This window comes from Echinops telfairi, unplaced genomic scaffold, assembly GCF_000313985.2.
Source record: "Echinops telfairi isolate 266 unplaced genomic scaffold, ASM31398v2 ScPeMD7_20;HRSCAF=75, whole genome shotgun sequence".
In the NCBI taxonomy this organism is placed as follows: Eukaryota; Metazoa; Chordata; class Mammalia; order Afrosoricida; family Tenrecidae; genus Echinops; species Echinops telfairi.
The window spans coordinates 1,881,751-1,897,367 of NW_022103917.1; positions in this window are offsets into that span (position 1 = coordinate 1,881,751).

The following is a 15,617-nucleotide window of genomic DNA, read 5'->3' on the forward strand; positions in this document are numbered from 1 at the left end:
AAATGTATTATCTCTGTCTTCCTCCCCAAAGGATATATACCATGGATACATTTCTACTCATTCAATCAGTCTACGCACATCCCACAGCCACAGCCCCCTGGAGACATCCAGGGTCTTTTGTCCAGTTTGTTTGAACAGCTTTCCTTCCAGCTTTTGAGAACATAACATGTCAAAGTTCTCCCTTCTCTGTGAGCTCATGGATTGCCTACACCACTAAACCAAACCCACACAATGCATTCATGAGATTTTGCCAAAGAAAATCACATAGTAGTTTGTGGGAATTTGCTGTGTATAATCCAAATCCAGAGCCTTAACCTGAAGATGACTATGGGATTCCTAAAAACGAGTTCATTCTTGATCTCTTGATGGTTACCAAAGGAAATTGTGGCAGGGATTCTTCCAGCCCTAGAGACCATCGCCTAACAAAGGGTTTTGAAAGGTTTCAGGGTGTGCTGAATGTGGAATGGATTGTTCACTCAATCCTTATTCAGTGGAAGACTTATTTTACCATCCAGGGCAAAGTGGGCTGACCTTGGGGTGAATGGACAGAAGACAATACACTGCTCAGGATCAAGAATGAACTGAGCTTGGAGAGATTCTGACGGTCCTCTGACCTGGAGACAGAATGATACTCATTGGGTCTGTGGGCAAAAGATGTTCTCTGAATGTGTTTTAGGCACTGGGATGTACTTACAGTTTGATCCTTCAAATACAACTTGCTGATGCTGTGGAATCTGCTGTGTATTCGCATCATACCCTATCAGACCATTTAACCTTGCTTCTGCACAGTTTCTTTTCTATGGGAAAAGGTGGTCATTCTTTTACTGGTTCCCTCACAGAATTGCTCTGAATGTGAGAACAGTGCAGGATAGTGCTTTCTGAATTATAAAACATCAGGAAATGTAAAAGACTCTTACACAAGAATGTGCGGGAAACTGCCTGTCATGGTCTTGGAGAGTCATCTCAGCAAGGCTACACGTGCCATTATAAAACTCAGAAGAATTTTTGAAGATGCCCAGTGCCCTCCAAGCAGATCTCATGTAAAGTCAGGGAGTGATGCAAAGCTCAAAAATATTGGTGAGCCAGGGATGCAAACTCATTTTGGACTCCTTTATCATTGATGTCTGACATAAAAATAAAGAAAAAAGCTATGGGTGGAACCCATTCCATATAGGCTGCAAATCAGTCTGGATCAAAGGCCCAGGAAAATGTCAATTTAGATGAATTCTAGCAAGGGACAATTTCCCTGTAATGTGGTGCCACTTAAGAAGTGAGATACAAAGAAAACTTGGTCCAAGAAATGTGATCTAACCAGAGTGGTACATATCACATGGAAGCAGATCTTTGGCTACTCCAATCTATAACACTGAATACTTCCCTACACTTCTGGACTCTGATTCTGTGTCTGAATGGGTTATATGGTTTTCGACCAAATGTGCATTTCTTTGGTTTTCATAATAGGGTTAAATGCACCAGAGTTCATTATGTTTTTGAGGAAGGTTTAAGAATTTAGCAACTGCTATGAGTTGGAATTGACTCGATGGCAACACGTTTGTTTGGCGTGTTTTGTTTTGTCTTAGCACTTAATGACCGTTCTACTGATAGGTAAGAAGGTTACGGATAGAAGAGGTTGTCTCCATTGAACACCTAGACTAAATAAAACTTAGCTTGACATGCCACAACAAAGGTTGGAAAGAAATCAGGCACACATTAGACACATATGGGGACATTCTAAGCTGGGCACATAAAGACCAAGGTCACCTAGACACAGGTGAAATCAATCTGGGCACACACTAGGCACCAGCGACATCATGTCACAGGTGGGATTGAATTTAGCCAAAAAGAATAGCCAATGCCCTCAACCAGGCCCCCTCATGTAGGGTAGGAGGGTTAAAAGGCTGAGACCAAGGGCAGTCATTTTCTGGTTCTGCGCTCTTGTTCTAGTACTTCTTCCCCATGACTTTTGTGCTCCCCTGCAGCGGCACCTTCAGTTGAAAACTCTTGTGCATTCCCCCCACGTGGCCTTCCATGCTTTCCAGAGATAGCAGTACTCTCTGAGATTGTATTACCCGGAACTTCCCTTTCCCTCATAAAAGTTACTTGGATTTACAAAAGTGCTTCTGCTGCGTGAATTCTTTCAAGAACCAAGGTCAACCATCCCAGAAACCTAACACTATCAATCAGTCAGACATTCCCCTTCCTACATTACAACCGAGCAAACTTTCAAGGTAGTTCAATAATGTTTACAGGCTCAGACATTAAACTACAGAGAGGGTATTTAAGTCTAGACCTACAAAAGGCAAAATCTTATGCTCTTTCTGCAATTAAAAAACTATAATAGAAAGATGAGCAATACATAGAGGACATGTACATCATACTTGGGCTTAGGCAAAAGGATCAGCAACACACACAGTTTGATTCGTCTGTATGGTATGATTTCAGAAGGGATGAGTATGCTTCCAAACATGTTAATCAGCTGCATTTCCATTCCATTAAAATAGCCCACTAAGGCTACAGGCAGAAAACATGTATTTTCAGCCCCACTTCTGATCAGATGGCAATCACAGCCAGAAGCATTGTATTGGGAAAGATAATGGGGGGGGGTGTTAATATCTTGGTTAGTCAGAAAGAGTGTCAAGTTCATCACTGATATCATCTATGGGTGACAGAAGGAAGAATGGCCACATACAGGCCTCATCTTGGACGTCATGGAACTAGACATTTATTACCTTGATTTAAGCAAAGTTAGTTTCAGTTGTTAATAGTCCAGTTCTCTAGGGAGGAGGCCTACATTCAGCCTCATCATTTCTTAGACTCCATTCCATGGCTAAGTTAATGGGATTTTATCCTAAGAGAAGAATTTGAGAGTCAGAAGGGAGAAGAGGTTGTGAGAGCTGCATTCATGAGCAAGAAGGAGAGAAACACTGGGGATGCTGGTAAAAAAGGCCGGGGCACTTCATCAAGTGCGGCTCATTTCATGAATGTGTCCAGAGCGGCTTTGTTTACAATCACCAAAGGTTAATCACAGAGCCATCGTGGATGGTTTCATTGTTGGTTTGCTGATGTTGTTCACTGTTATATAGGTACCTAAAGTCCCATCAAAAAGGAAAATTGGCATTGTAATTAGAATTTGCTTCACTTTGAGCAATGAAATTGCTTTATAGTCTTTGCCAGGATCAGGGAGAATTAATATCATCAGTGGTGGCTTGCTTGAGAAAAATTGTAAAATGGCGTCTCTATTTCATACTCAAGAAATAGGGCATGAGAGAAGGACCTCTAGTCTATGTGGAAAAGGTAGCAAAAGAAAGTTTGACCCAGGGTTTTAAGCAGTTCACTCTGGTGCCCTTCCTTGCTGGGAATTTGCCTTTCCCTGCCAGCTGTATGGAATCAGAATTACAGTGACAAGATCCTCAAAATGTTTTTATAGAAGCCTAGATGATTCTTCTATGTATAAAGGAACCACCCAGCGATCTCGCTAAAGTGTAGATTCTCAGGCAATCTCTCTGGGACATAAATTGCCAATAGCGATCAAACCAAAATTGACCGGTTCAAAGTCCTGGTTTAACCAAAGTAAGTTACCGGTTCTCAGTGAGCACTTCACAGGAGCAGTCTAGGAGTCCAAAGGTAAGTCAGCTGTGAGGGAAAGCCAGGATGGTTTCTGGGGATCAGAATAAAAACAGATATTCAAGTAAGATCCCAACAAGGACCAGGTCCAAGAATCAAACATAGGACACATGCGATTCTGTTGGTGCCCTCCCCACCCCAGGCGAACCACTTTTGTTGTTTTTAGCTGCTGAGTTAGTTTATAGTGCCAACCTGGCCGATAAACACATGTGGGATTAATTGAAGGGCTGAGGGATAAATGGTTCAGTGAGCCTTGCCTTTCGAGTTCTTGCTTCTCTTGCTTTGTGATGGTCGCACCAGGGTGCAGCTGCCTTAGCCAGTTCCCTGCTTCAGGTTGCAAGATTGACTTCCTACAAGACATCCCCAAGGAGAAGCCACATGGACCTACCCTGATGCAGCCCTGGGTGCTGGAGCACCCCTGTGGGGACCCTTGCCAGCGCTGAGATGCTTACATGTTCACTGACTCGGCTTTCCTCCTGCAGTCAGCATCATAGTGTGTGTTTTGTGAGATGGAGGAGGACTTTGTGGATTGGTGTCAGGCATATGGGTTAATGGGTGAATGTTGGACATGTGGGCTTGGGCAGCACTGGGTTGGGATGTTTTCTTTTTTGGGGGGGATGTTTTCTTGATGTGCACTTACCCTTTATATAAAACTCTCTCTTGTACATCAGCTTCTAGGAATTTGTTTCTCTAAAGTACCCAGACTAAAACAGCTGCTTTCAAATGAACTCCGACTCTTAGTGCTCTTAGGCACGACAGAGGGAAACACTGCCTGGTTCTGTGCCACCCTCACCATTGTTGCTATGCTCGAGCCCATTGTTGCAACCACCGTCTCTATTCATTTCACCAAGGATCGTCCACTGTTTTTGCTCACCCTCCTTTACCAGCACGCTGTCCTTTTCCAGGGACTGGTCTTTTCTGATAACGTGTCGAGCGTGTGTGAAACAAAGTCTTGCCATCCTCAACTCTGAAGAACATCCACCTTGCATTTCTTCCAAGACAAATGTATTTGTTCTTTTGACAGTCCAAGGTACTTTCGATATCCTTTATTAACACTAATTCAAAGGCATCAGTGCTTCTCATATCTTTCTTATTCATTGCCCAGCTTTTGAAAATGCATATGAGGCAATGGAAAATAAAACGGCTTGAGGCACGCGCACCATAGGACTTAAAATGACAGCTTTGCACTTTAACAATTTAAAGAGGCTTGGTGCAGCACATTTGCCCAATGCAATACATCTTTTGGTTTCTTGACTATTGATTCCATAAGTGTTGATTGTGGATTCAAATACAATTAAATGCTTCAATAACTTCAATCTTTTCTCGGCAGGGCGCTAGTCAACCAGATAGTATCAGATCAGTTGACTGTCCAGGATGTTGCATATTCAGTCACACAGCTGTGTGAAGTGATATTTTCCAAGAGTTAAAGGATTTGTCTAAATGAAGAATTTGCTTGAATTCCTTACCAGCACAGTCTAGTTCATACTGTAAATCTTAATTTGCTGCTTGTCTTGATTTTTTACCACTAATAGGATCTACACTTCTGAAAATTATGTTTTCAATATAATCATTCAAATAATTCATGTAGGCAAAATTAAACTTGATATGATTTCCCATGGGAAATAAGAATACGAAGTAAGCTCACTTATACTAATATCATTTCGCCTTCAACTACCACACAATTGAACACATAACATCTTTAATATCTTCCCAGAATGTAATTGGCCCCAATAATAACAACTTTATAATATTTGCGGGCTGATCCTTCAGGATATTGAGTGTCCTCAGAGAGGACAATAAGAGAATCACGGACCGAGGGCAGCTCTGCTAGAGTGAGTTCTCGTTGATCAGAAATCAAGGAATACCGTGCTAGAAATTCAAGGAAATTAAGCCTAAGACTCAGTACTTCCTAACGTTGTATAGTTTTAGTACAGCCACAGACAAGACCTAAAATTGGCAGCTCTGTGGCTGACGGGCTAGCAGACAAGTGATAACAAATAGCTCTCCTCAAAAAAGATTTTATTTTGTAAGTAATCAAATATATGCCAAAGTCAGTGAGACATCCGAAAGGCAGATCTCCATGAGACTGCCTTCTTTATCTGGGTCTCATATTTCCCTGGATGCAGCCTCACCATTTTCTGATGTTCTATATCTGGAGGAAAGATTTGTGTTTTCCTTCTCTGACAGGTTTCTGCCTTACACAGTTTTTGGCTTTCACTGGTTTTACTATAAACCTTTTTATTAAATTTGTAAAATGTAATGGTAAGATGTCAGCAAAGTGGCTGTGAGACAGATATGCCCAGGATGACCTGGCAGAAGAATCAAATGGTTTATATTTTCTTGAGGTATTTCTGCAATAAGCACAATTACTTAAAATGCTCATAATTTTGGATACAATAATTCCATATCTGATAATTGGTGTAGAGAAATGAAGTAAAATACAATAGCAGCTTTATATATAAAAATGTAAATTGAATCATTATTTTTAAGAGCAAGCAAACCCAAAGGGTCTAAATATCCAAATATTAGTCAAATAGATAAATTGTAGGAGTCTGTATTAGGCCACGCTAACTAGGAAGCAGATCCAGGGAAAATCATGTGTGTAAGAGATAGCTTTATATCAAAGAGCAATTGTTTATTAAGAAAGCATCCAAGCCCAGTCCATATCAAGCCCATAAGGTTCAACATTAGCCCACATGTCCAATACTAGTCCATAAAATGATACCGAGTGCAGGAAGATCACAGGCCGGTGGGTGGAAAGTCTTGTGGATCCAGTGGTGGTGGAAGCATCTTAGTGCTGGGGAGTGTCTCCACTTGGCTCTTCAACAGGAAGGTAAAGCAGAGAGAGTGTGTGGCCCACCTCCAGGGAGAAAGAGGACTTTCCAGAAACCTCAAGAGAAGTCCACGCCCACAAGGAGGCATCATCAAACTGAACTCCACCTCTGCACCAATTTATCTAGTTGAAACGAGATTATGTAACTAACGCATAGGCAAACAGGAATGGACTGGTTTAAAACCCTGGTTTAGCCAAAGTATGTTACCTATCATCAGTGAACACCTCTCAGAAGTAGTGCAGACATCAAAAGCATTCTAGAGATGAAAAGATGTGTTCCTTTGGGTAAATCTGCTACAGTAGACCTCCTTAGAATATTGAAAAGCAAAGATGTTACTTTGAGGACTGAGGTACACTTGACCCAAGCCATGGTATTTTCCATTCCCTCATATGCATGTCAACATTAGATATTGAATAAGGAAGGTTTAAAATGAAATTATGCATTTGAGTTGTGGTGCTGGAGAAGACTATTGAAAGTAACATTGGCTGCCAAAAGAACCAACAAATCTGCCGTGGATATGTTGACTCAGGAAAGACCAGTTCCTGGAAAAGGACATCCTGTTTGGTAAAGTAGAGGGGCAGTGAAAAATATGAAGGCCCTTGTGTTAGTCTGGGTTGACTAGAGAAACAAATTCATAGACATTCATATGTGGATAAGAAAGAGCTTTATATTAAGGAGCAATTGTATATTGAGAAAACATCTCAGCCCAGTCCAGATCAAGTCCATAAGTCTAATATTAGCCCATATGTCTGATACCAATCTATAAATTCCTCTTCAGACTCAGGAAAAGACATGCAATGACACAGAATGCAGGAAGATCACAGGCCAGTGAGTGGAAAGTCTTGTAAATCCAGTGGTGGTATAAGCATGTCAGCACTGTCAGGGAACTCTATGTGGTTCCTCTAGCTCCAGGGCACTAGCGTAGCATATGTGTCTTGTCAGCAAGAAGATGAAGCAGAGTCTCTCTGTATGTGTCCTCCAGTGAGGAATACAGCAGTTCCCAGAATCCTTAGGAGAAGGTCATGCCCACAAGGAAGCCTCATTGGCTATGGCCTGATTGACAGGCTAGACTCCACCCCTACAAGATGATAGGAGATTTTGTAACAGCCACAGCCCTGGACAAGATGGACTGACACAGTGGCTGCAACAATGTGAAGATGGTGCAGGAGCAGGCAGTGTTTCATTCTGTTGTGCATAAGGTTGCTATGGGTTGGGACTCACTTTATGTCACCTAACAAGAACTACATAAAAAATGGTACCATGGATTGTTTAGCCATTAAAATTGTAATATCAAATGTTTCTATTGTTCAGAGGAAATTATTAACTTGCCGCATTAAATAAAAATCCAGAATAAAAACTGTCCACGTAGAAGGATCTCCATTATTTTGAAAAATGCATCAAAAGAGTGAAATGTGTTAATGGCAATGATCTCAAAGTGGCATGCCGAGAGGTGATTTTCCATTTTGTTTCGATAGCTTTTAATTTTTACTCATATCACGCAATCTGTATGTATATCATTTCAATAATATTAAGAAGAAGTTGATATCTATTACATTTGACTACAAAGAACATTAACAGAGCCTGAACATTAGTTCAGTTTATAGTTTATAGTTGAGGGTACAGGGGTAAAGGGAAATGAAGTGGAATGTATGAAGTCAGTGTGCTAGTAATTTCCAGCGATAGCATTTAAGGTTATTTTTTAAGATTTTTCATCCCATATCCCTCCTTACTTTCCATACTACTTCTCTCAGAAAGAGGTGCAGTAATAATCGCTATGCCAGTTACTAACCGGAGGAGCGGTTTAATAAGATGCTCAACACAAAACTATATATGAGCTCATCACTCAAAGCAATAGCTGTGCTTCAATTAAAGCTTTGGATGTTCCAGCGGACTCCATATCTGATCTTACACAATTTAAGCTGTCCCTATTGCATATATTAAAGCAAACAATCTAATTTTCCCAGGGTGTTCCTTTGTTCCCTTTCAAATAGTATAATTATCTTGGTCACTTTTCTGTGTTTGGGGATTTTTTTCCAACTAAGTGCATCAAATTGCATAGCAGAATTCTTTTTTGTTAATTGTCTTGTTTCTTCAACCCCTGAATTATGTGCATTCCCTTTCCTTCCCTAATAGTAAAAGTTTCTTGGTACATTAAGTGCTCAAAGTGGGTTTTAAACATCTATGATATCTGCTTGTTGAGAAAAGAGAACCTGGGAAGCATTTTGAATTTCCGGAGAAAATGCTGCCAAGGCCAAAATTCGCAAGGTCTGAACTGCCTCCTGGCTTTGAGCCTTCTGGTTGCATGCTGAAGGTTACAAGGTCTATGCTTCAGAACTCATTCCATTCCCATGTTGCTCTCAGCTTCCTGAACTCTATCACTTCTGAGAGAATTTTCAGATCTGGGAAAAAGTCCTATCTTTTACATCGATTGGATTGCATTAGGTCTTCTGCCTACCTCTGAACCTACCACTGCTCTCTAAAGGGTGCCATGAGCTAATTGATTTAAGCCAGGCACCTCAATTACACCCTCAGGCCCTCACCTGCCCTGGTCTATTGGTTGTACCTCCCCTAAACAACTCACAAAATAAAGAAGGAGAAATTTAACCAAACACCTTAAAAAAATGATGACCTTGGACAGATAGGTGAAGTTGCTCAAGAACTGACGACAGTGTGTACTACTTTTGAGCTGGAAAACTAAATCAGCCAATTCAGGTCCTCAGTCAAATGAAGATAAAGTCTCGTAGAATTCAGTCTCTGTATAAATCACAGCAGTGAAGTAACAGATCTTCTTCTTGTCTTCTTGAACAAATATTGGAGAGCTCTGTGGACACAGCTGGTCTATAGAAGGCTCCCTGGAGAGGTTAACTGGGAAGAAGGTGTGAACTGGGCTTGAATGCGCAGGCGTGGCTCAAGGACAGCTGAGATCTATGGGTTTTAAAAGTCAGTCTTTCAATGCGCTCTCTCCCTTTTTCTCCATTTCAGTGTGTGCACTTACCTGTCACAAAGCCTGCTATTATATGTCCGCCTCTGAATTATAACATCCGGCAATTAAGATGCACAAGGTGCTGGAAGATCTATAAACAAAAGGGAGGAAAATGTGTTCTATTAAGACGCCAGGAAGTGAACATCTTCTCAATGAATATTTGGAAGCCCATGTTCTCCATTTATTGAAGTCAAACTTTCAGCACAGGAGAAACGTACCCATGGAACTGATATATTCAGATTGTATGATTTTCAGCTCCTCTTAAGAGCTAGTTTGAATGGTGCGCCTTTGAGATTTCTATGTCGCCAAATGCTAAGAACGATAAAAGGGGAGTCTGTTTGAAATAATAACGGGTTTGACTCATCTGCTAAAAATATTCCTTCCATCAATAAAAGGAAACACACAAAATAAATTACATCAATAAGGTCATTTTTAGCCTATTTATTTTGAGGTTGTATTTTAGGGCAAGTGGTGAAAGCACTCCACTGCTCACCAAAAGATTGCCTGGCTGAGTCCACATAGAGACACCTCCAAAGAAATGTATTTGGATGACCCAACCTGGTGTGGTAGTGCAATATGAGCTGGGCGCTAACCACAAAGTCAGCAATTTGAAACCACAAATGGGTCTTCAGCAAAAAGATGGGGCTTTCTATTCCCTTAAGAGTCATGTACTCAGAAACCCACTGGGGTAGTGTGCTATCCTGCCCCATAGAGTCCCTCGGAGTCATAATTGACTCCAGGGCACTGAGAGGAGATTTTGAAGTACTTTGGAAAAGTCCTTCAATGAAAGCCATAAGGACAACAGCTGTGTGCTGACACACATGGGGGCCCCATGAGCTGGAATGGGTTGTGGTTGTTAAATGAAACGCGGATCTTTTCATGCACAATGTCTGCTATTTCCAGTGGGAGGTAAATGCATAACTCATTTCCTGAAGCCTAGATAGTAGAGACCTTATTGATATAAAGGCACCAATAGCCAGTAGGAACAAGAATAGACACTTCATGGTGAATTCACCAGGTGCATACACCACATACACATTACAATTTTAAACATTGTCAAATGCACAATCAATATTAATAAGCATAGTCACCATGTGAGTTAGTTAAGGTTTATTGTGCCAACCTGGCCGATAAACACATGTCAGATGAATTGAAGGGCGGAGCTATAAATGGCTCAGTAAGCCTTGCCTTTCTAGTTCTCGGGTCTCTTGCTTTCTGATGGTCAGACCAGGGTGTAGCTGCCTTAGCCAGTTCCCTGCTTCAGCTGGCAAGACTTATGGGCTTGGGCAGCACTGGGTTGGAATGCTTTCTTAATATACATTTACACTTTATATAAAACTCCCTCTTATACATATGAGTTTCTGTGGATTTGCTTCCATAGTTTACCAATACTAACACACCATGTTATCCAAACATCACCACTGTCCATTTAAAAACATTTTTGTCAGCCCAAACAGTACTCCTTAAGCTGTAACTCTTCATATTCTCCTTCTCTCCCAGGTCCTGGTAACCACGAATCATAGGTCTCTCTGTATTTGCATATAGAGTTCATGGCAATGGGATTTTTAGGTTTCTGGAGTGGTATACCTCAGTTCTTACCTCCCAATGCTGAAAGAATTCACACGGCAGAAGCACGTTTGTAATCCAAGTGACTATGATGAAGAAAAGGGAAGTTTCAGATAGTCACAGGAAATCCCAGGGGCCAAGAGCAGAAAATCCCAAAAGAGTGCCCTGAGAGAGATGCCTGAGAGGGAGCTCAGGCCCCAGGCTCGGGCAGCAAGTGTGCGCACCCAAACCAGAGAAGAGTCAAAGAGAGGAATTTAAGAGGGTTGTCCTTCCTGTGGCAAGCTCTTATCTCCTCTGGCTGGGAAGGCATGGTTGAAGGTATTGGCCAACCACATTGGGCTGAGTTTAAGTGCACCTGGGTAATGTCATGTAGCTGGGCCTAGTCTGTACATTCAGGTGGACCATGTGTCTGAGCATGCTCAATTTGAATCTTTTCATAATTGTTTACTTAATGTGCCTGATTTCTTTCCAACCCCTTTGTTGTGACCCTGTGGCGGCATCCATCAGTCCCTGTTATGGCGACTTAACAGGATCATATAGAATTTGTCCTTTGTATCAAATTTATTTCACTTTGAAAAATATTTTTAAGGGGTGTCTATGTCAAAATATGTTTGAAAACAACATTTAATATCCACTTTTAGCATTTTAGGAAACATATATTTTAATGTCCATTCCATTTAATAGAGTATTCGAAGATAAAGTCAGTTAGTATGAGGCAGGCCCTTCCATATATATATTGACCATAGTCCTAAGGACACCATTCCATTGAAGATGGGCCTAACACTGCTGTTTAGATGCAAGCATATTTCCTGTCTGGCATGGGCCAGGAGCTTTGATGTGCAATGAACATACAGAGATCAGTGTGATCAGAACCCTGTCACGAGGAACTCTCCATGGGCGAGAGCAGTGACATGGAGGACAGACAACCTTCTTAAACAATTAAATTGGAATGTAAAATGTCAGAGGAATTCATTTTTTCTGGAGACATCAAGGGAATAGTACAGGGAAGTAGCCTTTTGAGCTGTCTGACAGGATGAGTAAGGATTTCCAGTGTAGAAAAGAGGAGGTTGCTCTAAGTTGTCTTTGAGTCAACTCCAACTCATGGCCACCCACTGTGTGCAGAACAGAATTGTTCTCTATGGGGTTTTCCAAGGCTGTGACCTATTACAAGTAGATTACCTGGCCTGACTTGCAAGCAAAGAACCTCTAGGTTAGTGGTTCTCAACCTTCCTAATGCTGCGACCCTTTAATACAGTTCCTCATGTGGTGCTGACCCCCCAACCATAAAATAATTTTTGTTGCTACTTTATAAATGTCATTTTGCTACTGTTATGAATTGGGAAACCCCTGTGAAAGGGTCATTCTACCCCCAAAGGGGTCATGACCCACAGGTGGAGAACCGCTGCTCTAGGTGAGTTTGAGTGGCCAACCTTTCAGCTGGTAAAAATGGCTTATTCATTTGTATCACCCAGGGACTCCAGAAAAAAAAGAGAAAGAGAAATGAAATCAGAAGGATCATTTTGTATTAAGGCACCAACACCAAAGAATTTCCCCAAGAGCTCTAGGAATTTTCTAGAAAAGCCTGATCTCCTGATTGGTTGTCCTATTTCAGATGAAATGTGTACAGTCTGGGAAGAAGTGTCCTGCCAGGTCTCACAGAGCAAGACCAGTTGCTCTCAGTTAAGTAGTTTTGCAAGTCTACTGTCTGGGTTATTACAAATATAAGTATGTATGACATTTGGCAATTTTATTCCCCTTTATTTATTTTGAGTCCTGAATTTCTAATCCAGACTAGACTTATACTAGTATGGTTTGAATCACAGAGCAGTGGGAGCCATACCAACATGGCACAGCTACAGTTTTATTTTCCAACCATGTTCTCAAGTGTATGCCCTTCATTCCTAGAGCCCTCCTGGAAATGGACTCCTTAAAATCACTCATTCTAATTTAACTACTACTCACTCAGTCCCTCTTAAAGTTTGCATAGTTTATTGTCTAGGAAGAGAGGCAAACCCATGGAACAAGAACACAATCAAATAAGTATGATTGGTATTTATTTTGCCACCATGATGAAACACATTAAAATAAACAACGATTTTCAAAAGTCATTTAAATGAAAGATAACTTTTACTTAAAGTAGAAAAATTTGTGAATTAATCAGTAACACTGCTTAGTTTGATTCTTAGTCCAGTTCTACCATTTTCCAGCAATGATATCCTAGATAATTTCTCAAAATCGAAATTTTCTCATCTGCGAATTTATAGAAATAGCCAAACAATATCAGTGTGAAAATCAAAGATGGAAGTGCAAGTGAAAATATCTTGAAGAACAGCAAAATAGTATCCCCATGTTAGATATCAATGTTATTCTGACTCCAGTGGCATCCTGGTAGTTCAAGTGCCAATTTTCTGTTGTTGTAGCATGGTAGTTTATTTCTATACCTTAGATATTGCTGACTTATGTGCTATTTATTTTTTTCAAAAGGAAAAAGACATATTATCAATAGATATATTTAAAATATGCCAGTCAGGGTGCGATGTAACAATGATGAGAAATACAACTTTCCTCTAGTTCCTAAATGTTTCCTCCCAGCTCCCACTACCATGACTCGAATTCGATCTTGCAAGTCTGGCTAGACCAGAGGAGGTACACTGGTACAGATAGGAACTGAAAATACAGGGAATCCAGGACGGATGAGCCCTATAGGACCAGTGGTGTGAGTGGCAAAACAGGGAGGGTAAAGGGAGAATGGGTAGGAAAGAGGGAACCCATTACATGGAACTATGTGTGACCTCCTCCCTGGGGGACAGACAACCGAAAAGTGGGTGAAGGGAGACATCGAACAGGGCAAGATATGACAAAATACCCATTATAAACTATCAAGGGCTCATGAGGGAGGGGGGAGCGGGGAGGGAGGGGAAAAATGAGGACCTGATGTCGGGGGTTTAAGTGGGGAGAAAATGTTTTGAGAAATGATGTACAAATGCGCTTTACACAATTGATATGTGTATGCGATAACAGTTGTATGAGCCCCTAATAAAATCTTAAAAAAATATGACTATTTCAAAATATAACTGTAAAATAGAAGTTTGCATGAGTACATGGGAGCAATAAGTAAAAAAATTCAGGCTATACCACTGTCTTAAAAAATCCTTTTGTTTTCAGGTTCAATAGTACCCACTCCAAAGAAAGTGGGCCAAGAGATTGTACAAATTATAGAAAGTGTCATTGATATGCATGTAAAATTTTGCTGAAGTTCATTCAACAAAGGTGGCATCAGTAAGTGGACAAAGAGCTTTCAGGAATTCAGGCTGGATTCAGAGGAGGACATAGAACAAGGACTATCGTTGCTGATGTCAGAAAGGTCTTGGCTGACAGTGAAGAATACCAGAAAGATGTTTACTTGTGTTTCATTGGCTATGTAAATGTATTCATTTGTGTGGACCATAACAAACTATGGATAGCCTTGAGAAGAATGAGAATTCCCAAGCATTCATTGTGCTCATGTGGAACCTGTACTTGGATCATGAGGCAGTTGTGTAAACTGAACAAGGGAAGACCAGTAAGTTTAAAATCAGGAAAGTGGGATTTTTTTAAAGAGACAACAACTGGATTCATTGATTTGAAAGGAGGGTGGCAGGAAATGGGGAGCTCATAGCAATAAATACAAGAAAGAAGAAATGTCCTGGAATTGATCGTGGTGATGGTTGCACAACTCTAATGAATGTGATTGAACTATTGAAATGTATGATATGTGAATTACATGTTGATGAAACTGTTAAATATAAACTATTTGTATCATAAAAGGTGTGTTTCTGCTGAAGAAAAATGTGAACATAAGCAAAGGTGGTGAAGAAAGCTGATGGTGCCCGGCTACCATAAGACATAGCAGCCGGGGTCTTAAAGGCTTGAAGACATACAAGCAGCCATCTAGCTGAGAAGCATCAAAGCCCATATGGAAGAAGCACACTAGCCTGTCTGACCACGAGGAGTAGAAGGGATCAGTTATCAGACATCAGAGAACTTAAAATCATATCAGAGGGTACCCGCACTACTGACACAATCACTGAAGACAAATGTGTGCATAAGCAAATGTGGTGCAGAGAGCTAACAGTGCCCAGCTATAAAGAACGAAAAATCAGATCAGTGGGTGCCCACCTTCCTGATATGATCACTGAAAACAAAGGTGTGCATAAGCAAAGGTGGTGAAGAAAGCTGATGGGGCCTGGCTATCAAAAGATATAGCATCTGGGGTCTTAAAGACTGGAAGATAAACAAGTGGTCAACTAGCTCAGAAGCAACAAAGCCCACATGGAAGAAGCACACCAATATGTGTGACCACGAGCTGTCGAAGGGTTCGGGTGTCAGGCATCAAGGAACAAGAAATCGTGTCATTGTAAAGGTGGGTGAGTGCAGACTGGAGACTCAGAGTCCATTGGTTGGCAACTGAACACCCCCCTGCTGATGGGTTTTGGGGAGGAGACGAGCTAATCAGGGTACAGGGTAGCAACGATGAAACATATAACTTTCCTCTAGTTCTTTAATGCTTCTTCCCCCCCAATATCATGATCCCAATTCTGCCTTGCAAATCTGGCTAGACCAGAGGATGT